Here is a 19,787-nt window from a genome sequence, read left to right on the forward strand (position 1 = left end):
TGGCCGGTGTGTTAATGAAAGAAGGAACAGTTTCTACTGCTGAAATGCTGGATTAGAGTTCTAGCCTCAGTAGAATCGGTTATCTATAGAAACATCGTTCAGTTACTGTCACACATTAATCTTCCTTCAATAACTGTAATGTATATTAATTTTTCCAATTGTATCTATGTAAGAGAGATATGAGCAGGTAGAAGGAATATGCATAAGGCACTGCATTATCAAACCTATCTCCTTCAGAAGGTAGGAGACAAACCTCTTTTTACAGCTTGAGCTTCTTATAGTTAAATTGAACATGAGCTGAGTAAAAATCACCCCTGAAATTCATTACATAAATGAGATGTCATTATTTTCTGCATTAGGATTGTGATCTTTGTTCTTTCTTCTATGGGCAGATGTGGCTCTTCATAGCCTGAATGCAAGGCATATTTATGGTGGCTGTTTATTTATGTGTTTTGTGGATTAATTGTTTTTAACAACTGTTAATTACTCTGGTCCCTGTGCTTGTTTATTAACAATGTAAACAAAGCTCTGGAACTTAATGGAATTCCTCAGGTGCCAAGCATTTGGCATTCATTTAAGAATCAAGTCCTTAGTTCTCTTCCTTGTATCCTGTTCTGGTATAGCAATTTTTGACACTTAACCACTTGAACCCACCTTCACAAGAAAATTTGTGCAGTGAGTATATATATGTGCAATGAGAATATGTTTTTATGGCAATGACAAATCCCTGAAAGAGGAGTTTGTAGTGGAAACACTGACTGCTCCTTTAATGACTATGGAATCAGAAGGCCAGGCAACACCTAACAAAAACAAGGAAATATTTTAAAACTAGACCTACCATTCTTACCTTTATAATGACTAGAAGAAATTAAATTAAACCTTCAACCTGGAGGCACAGCCAGCAATGTTTACTGTATTGCAGCAGGCACAAACCTGGTCTGAGACCTTAGATATATTCAGTTTTCCAAAGGTCTTAAGTCTACCTAGTCTCAGACAGCCAGGGGAATCCTGGAAATAAAACAAAGTGTCACAGGAAGTGGCATCATGATTCAGAAGATGACATTCTTCACCCTGAGTCACTCATGCCCTTCTGTGGTGCTCTCCTGCAGGTAAATCCCAGCACTGAGACTGAGTCCTGACCACTTCAGGCCGTAAAATATTGGATGACACTTGTCACAAGAATAGCAGCATCTGCCCTGGCTTTTGGCTATATTACAGACTGAGTTCTGATTGCTTTAATTGCCTATGGTTCTTTCTTCTGTACTTCCTTCCCTTGGTCTGTGTCACGTTGCTGGCACTGTTATAATAGCTGCTGTGTTTCTAGGGCTGACTGGCTTTGCTTGATGCCCAAGGGGAGCTGAGTTGATTTTAGTGACTGCTGAGTTGCTGCTTCTGTCATGGCTTTTTAGCTTGTGACACCATTGAAACAGAAGCTGAGCTGCTCTTCCCGTTTAGAACATGCCCAGCCCACTGGGGTTCGTATCTCAGGAAGAATACTGCTAGCTGGAGGAAGACTGGAAATTTGTGCTATGTTACTAAATAAAAATAATTTTGACATAGCATCACAGGCACCAAAAAAGCACAAAGTATAATGGGCAGAAGACACCATTCCCACACACAAGACATAGTGGACTTGAGTCAGATATTATATCTGATTTCTAGTGCATTTTTTAGCACTAAGAGCAAATTGTCACCCACATGAGGAGCACTTAGCACATACTCATACAGAACAAGCAATTACTCTACTCTTGCAGGTTATTTGTTAAATGAGGAAGCTCTTTCTTGCAGCTATGGAATAATAAGCATTGCATTTAATATTAAGGACCAAAACTTGCTAGGCAGTAAAAGTACACATAAACTTAATTCTCCTAAACTTCAGTTGAATTGTTATCTAGAATACCATAATATTAACTGATTTGATTTCTTTTCCATGGAAACTACTTAATCAAATGCAAATTTTAGAATGACTCTGAGACTCAGAAACCACACACCAAATATCTGGTTTCAGTAGATTTTTACGGTGGCTTATAAGGGAAATGCTGATAGAACTTTAGCCATCGCCTTGCTATCAAATGCTGCTACAATTCCAAATTAACATGCCTCATGTTATCTGCTAGCTCAGCTGCTTGCTTTGCATTCATTATGATATGAGAAATGCTGGTTCCTTGGTAATTTTATTAATTTTGATGTCTGCAAGTGGATGTTTTGAGTTTGTTCTTCTATTCAAAGTATATAGCAGAAAGTACTGTTTTACTGATATGTTAGAAACCTGACCTCAGTAAGTTCTGGGCATCTTCTGACTTGATTCTGTTGTTTTCAAAGAGCTGAGAGTACACAGTGACTCACAACACATGTTGGCATCTGGCAGAATCATGCCCTAATTGATCTGTGTGGTGCTTGGTGGTTTCAGTTGGCAAAGAGTCAAGCAGATATTGCCTTTTATCGTATTATAAATTCCAGCTTAAGTGGTTTTGCAAGCCTCAAAGTTTGCTTTGAGATCCAGATTCAAGTGTTTCTGAAGAATTAATGTAAAAATCCTTCAAGGTATCACATTTCTTGACTTTCATAATGAATACATGTTAACTGTATATTTCACAAAATTGTGGTGAAGGAAAATGAAGCTGTGTTAAGTTGCAACTCAGAGCAGGTTCAAAAAGCTCTATGAGTCTTAACAGGCATTTTAATACACGTGCTGTGAGTTAGGGATCTATTTCTAAGCCCCAAACACAACATATTTAATGTAAAACATGAAAGAAACACAGCTGATATTGCCATAATCAGCAATTATTTCATTCAGTTGTTTACTAAGGGACAACCTGCCTTTAGGTTTTGCTAAAATTTCTGCTAAAGTCAACAGACTCTTTAAACTCTCAGCAAGCACACCATTTAACTTTGTTTCCTTGGTTATTTTTTAATATTTCCAGCCTTCTAATGCATGTATCTGTGCACTAATACATGTCCTTTTGATACCTTAATCTGAACTGGTTTAATACTGTCCTTTGGCAACTATAGGACAGCTGTCTAGTCACTCATTTTGTGCAAAGATTACAAAGGAAGCAGATTAAATTAGATCTTAAGGCAAGAACTTAAGACTTAAGAATGTCTTAACAAATGCCAAATTTTAAAATGAAACTTGAGTTTCAGTTATATTTCAGGTATATATTTTCAGGAGATGGAGCTTACCCTCATTGCAGAGCTGATTTCATTTATCCTTTTATAGTTGACTTTAAACCCAAATCTATATTATATCCCTACATTATGCATTATGGTGCTTTTAACTTGAGATATTGATCTGCCAGAGGGGTTAATGTAAGCTTCAGCTAACACAACTCTTCAGTTATTAACAGGCTATAAACTGCCTCCTCTTCTTTGCTGTTAGTCTTTTGCTGTTGGCCCAAAATTTCTCACATCAAAAAGGCCTGGAGGTTCCCTCTCAATTCACACAGGAGCATTTCAACTCCACAGTTCTGCTGTTCAAAGAGTGAAAAAAGTGCTGTCCAAAGAAGGGCAACATGTCCAGAGAAGGGCAATATAGCTGGTGAAGAGGCTGGAGCATAAGTCTTATGAGGAGCAGCTGAAACACCTGGGGGTGTTTAGTCTGGAGAAGAGGAGGCTCAGAGGAGACCTTATCAGTCTCTACAGCTACCTGAGAGGAGGTTGTAGGGAGTTAGAGGCCAGTCTCTTCCCCCAGGTGACAAGTGACAGGGCAAGAGGAAATGGCCTCGAGTTGCAGCAGAGGAGATTTAGATTGGATATTAGGAAAAGTTTCTTCACTGAAAGGATAATCAGGCATTGGAACACACTGCCCAGGGAAGTGGTAAGGTCACCATCCCTGGAAGTGTTCAAAAGGTGTGTGGATGTGGCACTTGAGCACATGGTTTAGCAATGAACACAGTGGTCCTGGGTAAATGGTTGGGCTTGATGATCTTAGAGGTCATTTCCAGCCTTAACAATTCTGTGATTCTACTGCAGCCCCAAAGGGTTTCACACCACACACAGGTGACTCTAGTCTAAACTAAGCAATTTAGGTGTTACTTCACCGTGTGGCCACCTCCATTAGCACAAGGCTAAATTAAATTTAGATAACACAACACTGAAGTAAGTTCTTCAAAGTGTTACTGAAAGTCAGTCAGACTTACATCCTTCTATGCTTTTTTCATTCACCTATAAAAAACAGACCTCAGCTCATTTTCTGCATTCATTTGTGCTGGTTAAAAATTCGATGTTTTTCAAAATCAACCTCCAAGTGAGGAAGGGACACAGGAAGGTATGTATGCCTGGGCCTCATGAACAGGTTGCATATTAAATAGTTTCTAAATGAAAAGGTTGTTTGCTGTGCTATAACATAAAATCATCTTTCTGCAGACCTACAGCCCACCGGAACAAGGGGACAGGATGAAGTGTGCCTTTTCCAGTATTCCCCACCCACTGACCCAGAGCATGAAACCCACAGAGTTCTTGGAACTGCTAACAGTGTTTGAATTCAGACTAAAACTGGAAAACAGAAACTGGCCTTTCTTTTTTTTTTTTTTGAGTCACATCAGTCAATGCTATTTACAAAATCGGTTTATGGAGACCACAGGTGGACACTCTGACTCATTACACATGAATACTAAATATATCCAAGACAATCTTGGAAAATCCCATAAAGAAGAGGGAATAGCCATCTGATTTTTATATTTATAACACTGGGTTTTGGATGCCAGTAATGGAAATTACATTGTTTTCACAAAAAGCAGGTGAGGGACAGTAAGGGGCTGAATGATTGCCAGGCTGCGTGTGGTTGGAAGGAGAAGGCAGCTCTAAGCTAGACATGGAGGAAGGTTTGTCATGCTGTCGTAGGTTGCTGTTTGCAATTGTGGCAGGCTGTGGTGAGGTTAGCAAGGCATTCCGCAATTGTCGGGAGTTAAGCAAATGTTATGTCCCTCAGCCAGGGTGAAAAGCACACCTGCCCAGGAAGCTAACATAAAATTTGGTACTGTCTCAGCCCTACTTCAGTGCTACATGGAGAATCTGAGTAGCACTTATGGTCTCATATCCTGCCACATATTTTAGTCTCTCTGATCTTGAAAACTAGGGAGGTCCTAGGTCTGTGATGTATACAGGAAAGCAGATAATGGATCCCTTTATGTTTGTCATCACTGAATTCTGTTTTGATGGATGTTTCAGTGACAAGGTTTCTTTCATTCCCATTGCTGAAGGAGAACTATTGCTGGACTCCCTGTAGTCCCTAGCTTAGCCCTGAGAAATGCTGACATTATGACTGAAACATGCCAGATCAATTCTAGCATGAAAGCTTACTTTATGCATTAGCTGAGAAACAACAGCTTCTGTTAAGAGGAACTAACTGAGGAACGAGTTAGTGATTCTAATCTATACTGGCCTTTCTGAATGGCCAGTAAAGTGAATGAACTTGGTCCCAAAAAGCAAATATTTTACTTATTGATCACCCAAAGCCATATGTTATTTCTCATTGCCGAGATCACAACCCAAATTCCGTCTAGGCTGTGCGGAACAGTTCCTCACTACTCTCCTCTTTGAAACATCCTCAAGACTAGAAAGAACTGTCACTGCTATCTTGCTGGGAATAGCAATGTATGGATGTCTGTGAACATAGACACAATGAGGAACTACTGACGCAGTCAGATGTAGTAGTCATAGTTGTTCTGGTCAAAGCTGTATAGCAGAAGTGGTATAACTTCTTTGTGAAGGCAGTTTGTATCAAGTGGTTCATTAGTTGAGCAGATGTAATGGGAATTTACTTGTGGACTTTCTTCCTACTAAGATCTGCTAATTTAGCTTGCCTTGCTGATCCTTTAGCAAAACAGACACAACTTCAGAAAAGTCACTCTTCAGTCACTAAAGTTCGCGAGCTTGAGGTGGAAATGCCCAACCAGTCTATCTGCTTGGCTCACTGCAGTCAGTCTCTAATGAGCTTTCCATTTGTTCTGCATGTCTCTGTAATGCTCCTTCCAGCCTGATGCTGAAGTGCTTCTAATGGCAGTTTCTATTTCTTCACTGCTTTCAAAGGAGTTGATTCTTCAGCGTATTAGACTTGTTTCCATCCATTCACCTTTAATATTATCTTCTTCAGTAGACTTAAACCAAAATAAAATATTGCTTGAAATGTTCAGGATGTTGTTGTTGTTGTCTGTTGAATTTAACTCATCACCAGTGCAGAAGATGCAAACAGTAGAGCACAAATGGAAAAGTTTATTGGAAAACCAGAGGGATGGCGAAGTAGTATCCCTTTTTTCCTCTGAATGAGCGTCTTTGTTTCAACTTTAGGTCCAGCAATTTCTACCAACTCACTGTCTGCAAATCTTGGTTCTGTGTTGGTCATCATAGTCATATGAAATTATTTAACAAATAATTTGTTGCCAAGGTCACATGAAATCATTTAAAAAAAACTTAAAAGTGAATTTTCCAGCTCATCTCTCATTGAAACACTCTTGGATTAAAAGAACCTGCTGAGTTGTAAGAATCAGCAGGTCTGGGCATTCTCCCAATACTAAGATGGCAATAACAGGGAGGAATGCTTGGCTACATTATATAGTAAGTGAACAATGCATCCATGAATTTTATATGTTTGCCTTCTTAGACACTTCTTGGTGAGTTAGTTCTGTGTTTTGTCTCAAATTACCCAGTGCAGGAAAATCTCATAGGTGGTCTGCAGCTGTCACTAAGATTTTTGTAAGTATCCCCAACAAAAGTAAAGGGAAATGTAAGTCTTTTTGTGGAAAGGTGCTGGAAAGGAAACTTTTCTGGGGTAAAGAGTAATTTTATGAGCCTAACTGTTTCATTTAAGGCTTTGCAATGGCTCTTCAATTCAGTTCCACTCAGTGCATGCTTTGGTCTCCGTTACAAAGAAGCAGTGCTACTGGAAGATTCACTCGCTTTCATGAGGTAAAAGGTCAAAAGACAAAAAAGTTTGAATGTTTTGGTTCTGAATACCTGAAAGCTAAGCTCTATTTCAGAAGCAGAGCTCCCTCACTGCTGAGCTACCATCTGGAGGTCTCCTCATTGCTGTCTCTCTGGACTCATGGATCTCAAATTCAAGTTGCAGAGTATTCCAATCTCAGTGAGAAGGAATAGTGTGCTACGTACTCACAGTGTCACTAACTTGAAGGTTAGGCTCTCCCCTGTGAAGCAAGAGCCATGGACTTGGGCTCTGTCATTCTAGAAGGCCCACATGCCATCTCTCCTACTTGAGCAAGTACCATAACCTCAGGGTTACTGTGTAGCCTGTCTCTTCCCACCATCTTTAAGTGAAGGCGTCTGTGGCTGCAGGTCTCGGTGCACTCTACTTGTGTTGTGAGCATACTCGATGAAACAAGCAATTTATGGCTGCAGTTTCCTTTTGTATGAATCCCAAACAGTCCTAGGCAGGAGAATGGCTTCTGAATGCTGAGCTCAGATGCAACCACAGGTACATCTATGGATTGTATGCAGTTTACCTGCATCATTTGGAGTCAAAATCATCAATTTCAGGAGTCTTTTTTTCATTGCAAAGGAGGTTTGTCAGTGAATGTGTGAATTGTTGCATCCATTCAGCTTGCTTAGCTATTAAAGCACAAACTATTTACAGGACTTCTGAGGCCTAGAGTTCACCAAAGTGAGTAAGAATGTTCGATAAACAAGGGATGAGGCCTTTTAAGCAAGAATCAAACCCGTTCTTGACTTAAAGGTAATTGCTCTTTGACTGCTCTGTCTGCTCTGTGCATCCTTCAAAGGACACCACACTGTTTCAACTAAATGATTGAAAAAAATAGATTTTTTACCAGACAGTGTAAAGTTGGACTCTCCAAAGAGTTTTAAACAAAGTTGAGACACCACAAAACTTCAATTCAGTGTGAATTATTCTTTGTGCTGCTTCCACTAAGGAAAAATGCAAAAAGTATTTCCTGTGCTGAACACAAAAGTTATTCTAACTTTTGCTGCAAGGGATTTGTGTTTAGTTCAAAGGCTTTACTTTTTAAACCATAAAATTTTCTTGCTAGACACTGTGTATGTGTTTGCTGTGTTTGTACGAGGCAGCTGCTCCTGCTGAGGCTGAAATGATGCCCTCCTTTCTTTCTTGTCTCTACTTAGACCACTGGTCTCAATCCATGAATCAGGAAAAAGACATCCTACCAAAAAACAAAGAGAATGTGTACGTACCTCATGAACACTAAATTCCAGAAATTCCCTCAGCTCATATCCTAGCTCCAGTGGTAATGACAAGAAACTAGCACAGCCAAAACCAGCACCTAAGGACCAAGAAATGAGCTGGTCAGACCTGCAGCATCTCTTGTCCCCTGTTGACCCCCTCAAGCAGCTATTAAATACTGTTAGGCTGAAATTCCCAGTGACAGAGCCTGAGTCACTTTTACCCAGAGTATACTGGTACCTCATAAGTGGAATATAATATCATAATGCTGCTAGTTCTCACAGAACCTACTGAACATTAGGTTCTTGAGTGTACTGTACAGTAGGAGTTATTTACTCAACTTTATCAATTCCACTGGAGAAATGCTGCGTCTTCTTTTTAATCTAATGCAAAGCAGTGGGTTAATATTTTTGCATGTGCTATAGTCAGTAATGATTAGCAGCTTACATATCTCAGCAGATTTTTTTCCTTCCATAAATTTTAAATAAAGTGCAATGGAAATTCAATACTCTGATCTGTATTCTCCCTTTTACCCACATCATTTCTCAGAGCTGTCAGATCTCATTCACAAGCTTCCCTTCTTCTGTCATCAGAAAAATTATGTCAATATTCCACAACACCTGATGCATCCTCTTGCCACTTTATCCAAAGATCAAAAAAACAGAGTGGAATGCATTGTTTGCATTTATTTGTGTCTCCAGTTCCACAGTTCATGGAATGCAGCTCTAAGCAGTTGATTCGTGATTAAGAGAGTCTTCAACTGGAAGGAGTGAAGGTCCATAGAGTTTCTTTAATGGAAAACCCTGTCATCAGTCAAAACTTTGCCCAGGAAAGGAAAATGCTGTTGCAATTCCAGCCTGAATTCCACTGTAATGAATTTAAATCCCAAAACCCCATCAGTTACTGGTGAAGTTTAACCTTGGGGTACTTTGTTCAGTACTTTTACTGTAGATAATGAATGTCTGAAGAGAAACATTTGATATTGTGCAGTCTTAATGTCTTTAACACCAAATTCACTGTGGTGTGATATACCTGTGGTGAATGTAGGAAACCAGAAAAAAAAGGGACCACAATTACCCATCCACTTCTTAGTTGTGGCCATTGGCGAGAACTTGCAATGGCTACAGTGATAGTGCCAACCATTTTTGGAAGAAACACCACCACAGAGGGCAATTAATACAGCTTGTTTATTTTCTGGCAGCCTGCAATATATACTGGGCCACTGAGGGAGAGCCAGGGGCTGCTTTAATCTTCAAGAATTAGCAATAACATGCTGTGGCAGAATTTTAGAGATTGGATTGAATCCATGTTAGTTTTATTGCTCTCACAAAACACTGAGACCACATGGATGATAGTATTTTTCTATACACCCATAAATGACACTGAGATTCCGACACTGAACATTTTTAAAATTTAATTGCAATTTATTTCATTTCATTATTTTATCATTTATTGTTTCCCTCTCTGGGCTTCTCCCTCTCTGCTCTAGTCTGCCCCTTGAATTTCCTGTGGCTGAAGAACACATTTCTTCCATCTCCTGCCTCTGACTGGAAGAAACAGCCTCAAAAGATGAAGAAACAGACAGATGGACTGTTCTTGGTGTTTCTCCCAGGAATGAAGGTTTGGTTGCCAGTGGCTTTAGTTTCATTGGAAAAGGCAGCTGCTATGCTACAGCCAAGTGGGAAGATTAAATGATTTGGGGACAGAGAGTTCACCCAAGAGAGAAGGGGTGGAGAAGACAGTGTTTTGGCACAGTGAGTTGCTTTTGTGTTGGGAGAGCAAGTGCCTGGACTAGGCTGTGCTGGGAGGTACAGACTAACCCAGAAATGACTAAAACAAATGGTCCTTGAAACATGATTTGGAGCAGAGCCTACAGCACACATGAGATAAATCCTAGAAATGGTTGGAAGGGATGTCAGGCTGCAACAAAAGGCTGAGTCATACTTTAAAGTGCTCAGAAAGGATGAAAAGGGCCACTAGAAAAATTGACTGGGTACTAAGAATGACTGACGCTACATGACTGCTGGGAAACTTAATACCTGATAGTGCCTGTGGGATGGGCAGAGGACATGCCTTGCACAGATAAAAGTATTCTGGTGTATTTAGGAGCTTCAGCCATCCTTGAGCTTCCTTCCTGATTCCACAGCAGGGAATGGTGCAGTTCCAGATGTGCATCTGGGATTTTTTCAGCCTCTCAAGGCCTCTTCTGATCAAAGGGTCTATTAGAAGATGCTCCCCTGCCATTGTAAACCTGCTCAGAGGATTTAGGCACATTAATTTTATAGTAGTAAGACCCCACAGGTGTATTCCCCTGTGCTTCCTTACCTGGCTGGTATGAATACCTCCCTGGCTTTCTTGTATGGAATAGACCCCCAATCTCAGCCCTGTACTTTAAGCTCCTTGAAAATCTGAGCTTTGCTACTACTCCTGTATCCAATCAAGCATTTCAAACCTGTTCTGCACCTACTTGCTTCTTCTTAGAGCTGGTAGGTAAGGACCATCAGGGAGGCAGGAAAAGAAGCTCTACTAAAAGACATATTTTTTCTCTGTCTCCTGAAAAAGGCCTCTGGCCAGTATTAGGAGAAGATGATTTTCTGTCTGTAAACCTTCCTGGTGTTATTGGCAAAAACAAGGGACAGGTTTAAATAGCTCCTGGGTGGATCTCCTTTTGAAACCAAAATCCTCAGCTCAAACTCTCTTACACACTGTGTGCCCTCCTAATGTGCCCCTAATACACAACATGTCTTTGCCACCAAGTCAAAAAATTTATAGAAGACTGCTGGAACTACATTCAGAGGTAAAGGCACACAGGCTTAGTGGTAGAAAACAGCAACACATCTATATGAACAAGAAATAAAAAGCTCTTACCTGGTAACTCTGCCAAGAGTTTGTTAACTTGGTTTCCTGTCTGCTGGTGTAAACACCCAATAGCAAATGTCCTCTAACCACACAGCTTCATCCCTCCACCTCTGCTAACCCTCTCTCCCAGTGTGGTGGCACTGGGTATAATAGGCCTAAAGTCTTCAGGTGTACTTGGAAAACCTCTCCCTAAGCCTTTCGGAAATGTTGCCTGGTTCTTTCCTGAGGCTTTCGTAAAACTATTACAGCTCTTGTGATTTCAGTGTCAGCTGAGGGGGAGCAGAAGTCAAAAAGTTTATTCAGGACTGCAGCTGTTCCCTAGAAAGGACCCTGAGAAGCCAGTGGAGACCTTCTGCAGCCTCCAGATAAAAGCAGCTGTAGCTTGACAAAGATTTTTCTAACATCTCCTTATACAACTGTAGTGACACTGAAGCCATAGCTTCTTCACACAGCCTCTTCCAGTATTTAACTGTCTTCCAAGAAGAAAGTCTTTTTCAGGGGTGCAGCCTACAGCTCTCTTGCTGTCTTTTAACTTGATTTCTTCCTCTTCTATGCTCAATATGGGTAGAGGATGGCTAATTTTGCTGTTACTTTTTTAGAAGACTTGTTCCTTTTTTCAGACTGAGTCATCCCAGTTCTTTCAGTCCTTTCTTTACATAATGTTTCGTTGCTCTCTCGTTTGTCCATTTGCTTTCTGGTTTGGGTAGATAAACAGCTACAAAAATGCTCAAAATGGCCCTTGAGGGAGCCTGAATAAAAACCTTGTAATCTCTGTAGTCATCAGCTCCTTTATCCCTACTAATGAGCCAGGATGAGATATGGGTAAAAAAACAACCCCAAGGCACAGCTAATACAAAACATGTATAAAGCAGAAGGTAAGGCTCTGGTTTGTAGCTCTGTAGCTGTTTTAGCTGAACAGCAAGTTCAGTAAACAGATTGCCACAAAGAAAAGCAGCAATTCTGAAATACAGTGAGAGCACCAGAATCAGGAATAATTTCTTTGCAGAAAGGGCTGTCAAGCATTGGAATGGACTGCCCAGGGAGGTGGTGGAGTCGCTACCCCGGAGGTGTTCAAGAAACAACTGAATGTGGCACTCTATGTTCTAGTTGGCAAAGTGGTGATCGGTCAAATGTTGGACTTGATGATCTTAGAGGTCTTTTCCAGCCTAACTGATTCTGTGATTCTATGTGGCACTCAACCATGCTCAAGAGTGAGGGAAAACCGGGGCTCAGTAGACTCAAAGGTAACTGCAAGAAAATGTCATTTCCCATTCTTCATTCTTTTTATATCAGAGCTTTCATTCATGTACAGCAGTGGATGGTCCTATGGCATGTACCATTCAGCCCCTTCAGGGATAGCTCTGTGTCCTTATTGGCCTGTGACAATACTGAATGAAAATATGTTCTGGAGCAACATCTTATATTCTTATCAGCTTGACTTATGCTAAGAACAGTCACTCTGGCTACACATAATGCTGGAAGTTGGAGAGTCTATAATATTGTCCATAAGCCACTTCTCTAAAACTTCAGGCTACAGAGCTTGCATACCATTTGCTAGGACTGCATGGTCTTCTGAAGCTGTTTTCTGTAACATTAGGTTTAGCCACTGGCATAAATATACATATTTGGCAAGGTGTGTTTCTGGTTAAGGCTCTGAAGATGAATGATGTAAAGAATTAAATGCTTTCCATTCCCAAATATATAAAATGTACCATGCTGTATTTAGCATAGCTGTGGAGAGGAAGAAAGAGCATTTACCAGCAGACTGGGTGTATCAAAATGCCAGGGTAGCTTTTGACAAACATTATTTAACTTGCATCATTGCTTATATGCATTTCAGTGTAGTATGAGAAATGCAAACTGGTCATATTTCAACATAACCCTCTATTAGGGAAACATTTATAACATCAACACAGAGTTCATGGGTAACAGGATAGCCTTGTTAGCAAGATGTGTATCGGAATAAGTCACAAGCCTCTTACAACAATATACGGATCAGAGAGGATGCAAATCTGTGAAGATTTCCCTTTGGATCTCTGAATTTTCTACAGGTGCATCTCTTTCTCTTTTCCACCATTAGATCAGTGGAATGGAAATTTGAGTCTTGTGATCATCCCCAAAGTGGGCCTTACCTGATGACTTTGCCAGACACTTATTCCACTTTAGTCTTCTGTGAGAATTTAAAGAGTTATACTTGCTTAGCCTGTCTGAATCTTCTTCCTGTGTAGACATGGATCAAGCAGGTGTTTACTTTGGTTTGGTCTATATGGCAAGATTTTCTTGTCCCACTTTATTTTTTTTCTGATGCAAATACTTTGAGAAGGGACAGAGGGATATGATCAAGTGATCTTTTGAATATGATTTTTTTTGTGAGCTGATTCTTGAAGCTCAGAAAGCTGTTAAAGAGAAATGGAAGAAAAAATATTTACAGTATATTTTTATCCTACCTTTATTCTGACATTCTAAAATTGAATAGCATGACATGCAACACTGGCACCAGGGAGAAACAGAGATGAGTAACTAGGGAAGTCTAGACTCTAGAACCCTCAAAATCCAGTCTGTGCTCAGAGGGGGATATCTGGTTGACTGTGATAGATGGGATAGGTTTTCTTCCCTGAGACCAGCTGGAAACCTGAATTACTCTGCTGTCATTCACCTTATTACAGTGTTACAACCTGATCCAAAATAAAGCAATTCGAAATGTGTTGAATACTCACATTCTGTATCCAGTTAATTTTTTAACTTTAGTACGGCCTGGCCAAAACCTCCCAGTCCAATTTTGAGCAAATGGGTGAGCCATATAATTCCCAAAGTGTTAAGGGGTGAAGTTCCCCTTTCAGTGCAACAGCTTCAGGAGTTTACCACCTAGCATGGGAACACAAGCTTATTTTACATTATGTTGCCATGACTACACTCATAACAATTAAAAAATACCATTGTGGAGACAAAGACTTTTTTTTTTCAGAAAGTCTCCATTTTAAAAAAAATCCTTTGAGTAACAACTGTTTGGAAGATCCACCTGTAAAATTAAGATATACTTTGTCAATGAGGCTATAAAATGATGACTGAAAGACAAATATCTTTCAGTGAGAAGTGAAGGAGAAATACATGAACATTTAAGAATGACAGAGATTTAACCTTCACAAACTGCCAAAGGAAGACAGAAATTATCTTTCTTGACATTTTTACACCAGTGCTTTCCTAGAGGATTGTGTTATAGTCGAACATAACTTATTGGCACTAATTAGGTGAAATTACTGTTATGCAGGAGACAAAGCTACATGACCTAATGCTCTATTCTGGCCTATGAATTGTTTAAATATAACTAGTTGGTTTATGCATTTTTTTCCAAATTCAACATAGTTTAGCAGTTAGTCAAGATGGAATTTTCTTATTCCTAGTGAGGAAGTGATAGATAAATGTGGGTAATGTTTACTTGAAGATTTCAATGGTCTGCACATCTTGATGTGGTTTCTTTCATGGTTTTGCACATGAAGGACTCCACAGAATGTGAAACATAACTGAGCTCATGGTCTGAGGTTATATGGTATGATACCCAGTTCTTACAAAAAATAGAAAGCTGCTTTGAACAGCCTGCAGGAATCCTTTTCCAAGGATATCACCTCATGGTGTCTTCTCCTTTGATGCCATGTTTTTCATTGTGAAATTTCAACTGGTCATGAAGACAGTAAAGGTCAAATTTTCAACTGGGCAGTGTGTGCGTGGAGGGCACAGAAGACCAACAGCAGCTCTGATCTTGTGGTTACTTCAGTAGGTGCCCTGGGTCCTGCATACACTGGATATGTTGGGTGTGCTGGATATGTTCCATACAGCTCAACAGCTACCAACGATGTGTAGGAAGCCCAATTTGCTTGCAGTCAGTTTGTACCTATTTCTGTTCCTTTATGCATGTTCCGGAGATTACTCATTTGGAGGGGAAAAAGATTCTAGTAATTTGGATGAACACTGCTGAACTGACTTGCTCTTAAACTAGAAAAGTTCTTCCTGTACCTCCTGCTCAGTGGCACCCAGGGCTTCTCCAGGAGGGAAAGCATGGTGTGTGGCATGGTTCAGCTGGAGAATGGATAAGCCCATCCTGGGAACGTGCCAGGTCCCACAGTTTCAGGCAGGGGAAAAAAAATGAGTACCCGGCTGCATCCCAGTTTGCCTCAGCTTACAAAGCTGGTTGGAAAAGGATGATATTACACTTGGGTCTTGCATCACCCTTTCTCCTTGTGCTTCATTATTTCCATGTCTGCCATTAATGGGCTGTGTTTTCAGTGCTTTTATGCCACTTACTGTGGCAGGAATGATACCTGTTACAAGTGTGCCTGCCAATGCAATTGAACAGAGATTATAGTAGAGAACAGATCAACATGCAGCAGCCTAAATATATTATATTTATATTTTAAATATGAGATCATATTAATCCATAAAACCATGAGAGGGCAGCATTCTCTCTATCATTCATACTCTCTTCTGCTGGAAAATTAAGAGAGACTTTCTTTAACATTCATTTCATAAACTACAGTGAAGTGTTATATATTATTCAGAGCTTGGTTCAATATTCTTTGTAATCAATAGGAATGTTTCCCTTGATTTAAATAGGTGTTGGACTAAGGCTTCAGTTGTTCAAAATGACATCAGGAAGAGCTGTCTACATAATTTAAATCAGAAGATACCAAAAATAAACAGCCAGGAAATTACTTTGATGGCGGTTAACCATTGGAACAAAATACCAACATCACTGGTGTATTCTCCACTTCTTAGTGTCTTTGAATACAGACTAGAGGTCTCTTTGGAAAAAGTTGACTAAAGTTACTGGGTTCAATACTGAGGCAGCAGAGTGGTGTTCTGTGAACTGCATGGCATAAACAAGAAGCTGGTGCTCTGTGTACACAGACAAGATAAGCCACACATTTTTTAATGCTGTTTGTAATTAATCAGTGGAACAAGACATTAAGATTTCAAGGAATGATCTGACAATCAAAATGGGATGGGATTTCCACACGCAGGCAAAGGACTAGATGACCTTTAAAAGGTCCCTTCCAGCCCAAACTATTATATGATTCTGTGATCTTCTCTAGGTCTATGCAGAGCATTTATGTCATCTGTACTGCACAAGCAATTAGATTTGCTAAGCAGAACAATCTCTCCAGCTCTGGAGTCCATTAAAATGGCCAGTGCAGTTAGTCTAGCCAATAATTTTAGTGCAAAAATGGTACAGCAGTCATGTGATCCTTTGAGAAACATCAATACAATATTGTACCAATAAGTAGTAACTGGAGGGTTTTTTCTCAAAAATTAGAATTAACTGTGCACTTTTTGCCAAATAAGAACAGCTTAAGATGGAGTGAGAGGTTTTGAAAAGATGAAGCAGAATTGTTTACTTTTAAATAATTGCTTCAGAAATAAGTTAGGTCACAAGAAGATACAGATTTTTAGTCAGATGAATATTTAGATATCTCACAACGCTGGTCCACTGTAGAGTGGCAAGTGCTAATTAGCATTCTTGTTTGCAGTTTCAGCAGAGAGGAGTATTTAATGAATATGAAAACCAAGTTATTCTTTCTATACTGCCTGACATGGTGACCCAACTCCAACTCCCACGGTTTATGATGAAATTGTATTTTCTTATTTGTTTACTTCATCTCCTGCTGATGAGGGAAATTCCTGTATGTCTCTTATTCACTGTATTTCAGTCATTTCAACACCCCTAAAATGATACACAAAGTTTTCACTGTGAATACCCTTAGGAGGTACCACAAACTGTGGTTTCACAGAAAAGTCACTGGGACAAATGCAACAGTGGGTAAATGTACATGATTCACAAAGATTGCTCCAAGCAACTATCCAACATGTGAGAAAGCAAAGTACCTCACAAGAGTTGGCAGTAAAAGAAACAAGTATGTTATTTGATCAATATCTGCTTTCATATAGATGCTATTTGATCTATACCTACTTGCATTTTCTTTCGTTGATATGCACTACTTAAAAAGGTTTCCCATCTTTTCAGAGGGAAAGAAGTCGTGTCTATCCGTGCTCTTTAAATAGGACCATCAAAAGGAAAAATGTTAATTTTCTAGTTATGCTTTGAAGACTCCTAAAGGGTGTTAGCATTTGTTAACTTGAAATATTTTCACATAGTTTCCATAAAAAAGAAAAATGTGAGGTATTATTAGATTTCCTGTAACTTGCCATATAAAAATGAATTCAATAACAAGTGAGCTTTGCCAAGATGGCTGTATATTTTTTTTTGAGAAATAATGTAGCCATTCAGACCAGCTTACATTTTACATGGGGTTTGAATTAGCATTTTTGCAATGGATCTCAAAAGCTTTTTTTCTCCACTCTTCAACTCCATACTGAAGCTTCAGTTCAGGAAGGTACTTCATAGTGTGAGCAATCCTATTCAAAGCAGTGAGCTCCTGGCACACTTAGATTTGGGCATGTGCTTACATATCTCTGGAATGAGGCCTTGGCATACAATGAAACTAGCTGGAGAGTGGGGGACTTGCCCATGATTTGAGATTCACTGTCGCAGATGTAGTCATGCACTTCAGTCACAAGAGAGAAGCAACAATATGTTATTGATATAGGACAGTGAGTTAACAAAGTTCAGTGGTAAACATAACAGTAGCTTAACAAGATTCAGTGCAAGGTGAGCATGTGCTGTGCAGAGGACAGTGTCAGACAAAACTGGCAGGACCCTCTTCCATTGAGTCATGAGGTTCAGAAAGGATCCCCTTGCATTCTAAACTCCTCAGAGCTCAGCCCCAGACTTGGTCAACAGTTTATGTCTAAAGGATCACATATGCACAATCAGTCTTTTATATCCCTTAGCTAAGATTTCAAAGTTTGAGTGTTCCTATTCCCTTTTCAACTACCAAGTATCTGATGTGATAAGGATTCTCTCAGCCTCAAGGTGTAACCTTGAGACATGTCCCCACATTAGGGAAGATCTTGACATGCAACCCTGCTGCCATGCAGGAGAGCTCAACAAATCCTGGGCTGTCCATTAGTTATGGGATCAGGTGATTGACTTATATTTGCATACCAACCATATTTTGGTTGGCACATGCTCAGCTAGCCATCAGCTGCTGAGCAAGATTGATAGCACTCAGCTATTGTGTTACCTGTCTACCAGCAGTCCAACTTAAGCCAGATGCAGCCATTCTGACCATCACTGGTGGCTATTGCTTATGCAGAAGTGGGGAGCAGAGCACCACACACCTGAGTTTTGATTTGGTGTAGTGCCTGCCACTCTGCTCTTCATTGGTGGGATGCCAGTGCCTCATGCTTGACCTTATCTAGATCTTACTTGTTTGCAAAACATTGAAGAGGTTACAGCTCCATTGTGAGTAACATAAAACAGGGAAGTATGAAATGCAAACAGTCCAGACAGGCCCCAAAAGAAATGTCACAACATGCAAGGAAAATTAATATGGTCGTAGCAGCAAGAAACATCACAGTTTTATGCCTTCTCCTTTCTGGATGGAAGATGTAGTAAAACTGGGGAGGGAAGGGTGAGATGAGGGAGGCTGCATGAAGATAGCTGAAGATAAGGGGAGGGAAAAAAATCACCTCTTCATTGTGGGGCAATGAGATTCCATTAAAGAGCTCAGAGATCCTTGATCTGGGTTCTGCTCTCTCCCTTTCTTTTTGAATCAGCTCTTACTGCAGGGTGGGAGGGAAAAAGGAGATGGTGAGATAACCATCACTGTCTGGCCTTTGTTGTTGCCAGAGTGGCTGAGGAACCTCACCTTCTTCGTCACCCTTCTCATCTGCATGTCTGGATTTAATTTACTTTTCTCTTTTCTGCACAGTGTTGCTGTGGAAGGCCATGGATTTTCACTCATTTTAACAGTCAGCTGATGTATTCAACAGGGAGCTTATTTTGCTAAATAACCTACAAAGAAAAACACCAAGAAGCATATTGCAGTGAAATAAAATACAGACTCTAATTGATGCAGTAGTTTTGAATAAATCTTTCCATTGTCACAGTCAGCACGCAAAATGCCAAGGCCTGTCAGCACCACTTGTGAGTTACCTACCCAAGGTAATCATATAGCTCTTCTCACTGCAGAATCCAGCTGCATCCCAGTCCGAAGTATTAATCCGTTAGCAATCTCAGTTCATGGGGCTTTACCCAAGCACAATAAAGAAACCCAAGGCAAAACCAAATGACAGGCTTCATTTTGCAAGATAGTCTGATCCCATCTCTTCTTGCAAAGCCAAAACAACTTGGAGACCAGTGCAAATGTTTTGCTGGGAGTACATGGGTGAGGCAATGCCCCAGCAGAGAACTAAAGTCAGCTCTTTCAAGAGTCTTACATTGGGTCACCTTGTCCTTTTGTGGAGAAATGGCCTTGGGGGAGTAAACACTTGCAAACAGTCCATGCCACACATATGTGAGGTTTATAAATAGCAAATTTGCTATCTTTACTTATGGAACTGTGCTGTTTTTCATCTCTTTGCGACTTCAAACTCTGCATGTGAGCAGGAACAGCAGCTGCTTTGTCCTTGGAGTTGTTTGAGTCTCTATGGAAGAGAGGCATCCAATGCACACTTATGCTGAAATTTTACATTTGCCCTTCTGAGTGGGTATTTCTACTCTGGACATGTAAAGTCATTTTATAGGCAGAATGGGAGGAAAAAAGCACCCCTAATTTATGAGAAAGGTGAGGCAGAGGGAACAGAAAAGGGAATGTCACTGACTGCAGTCTTCTGCTATTGCAGGCCAGACATCACATAGTCCCTTTCACAAGATTAATGGTAT

The sequence above is a fragment of the Acanthisitta chloris genome, unplaced genomic scaffold (assembly GCF_000695815.1).
Source record: "Acanthisitta chloris isolate BGI_N310 unplaced genomic scaffold, ASM69581v1 scaffold16783, whole genome shotgun sequence".
In the NCBI taxonomy this organism is placed as follows: Eukaryota; Metazoa; Chordata; class Aves; order Passeriformes; family Acanthisittidae; genus Acanthisitta; species Acanthisitta chloris.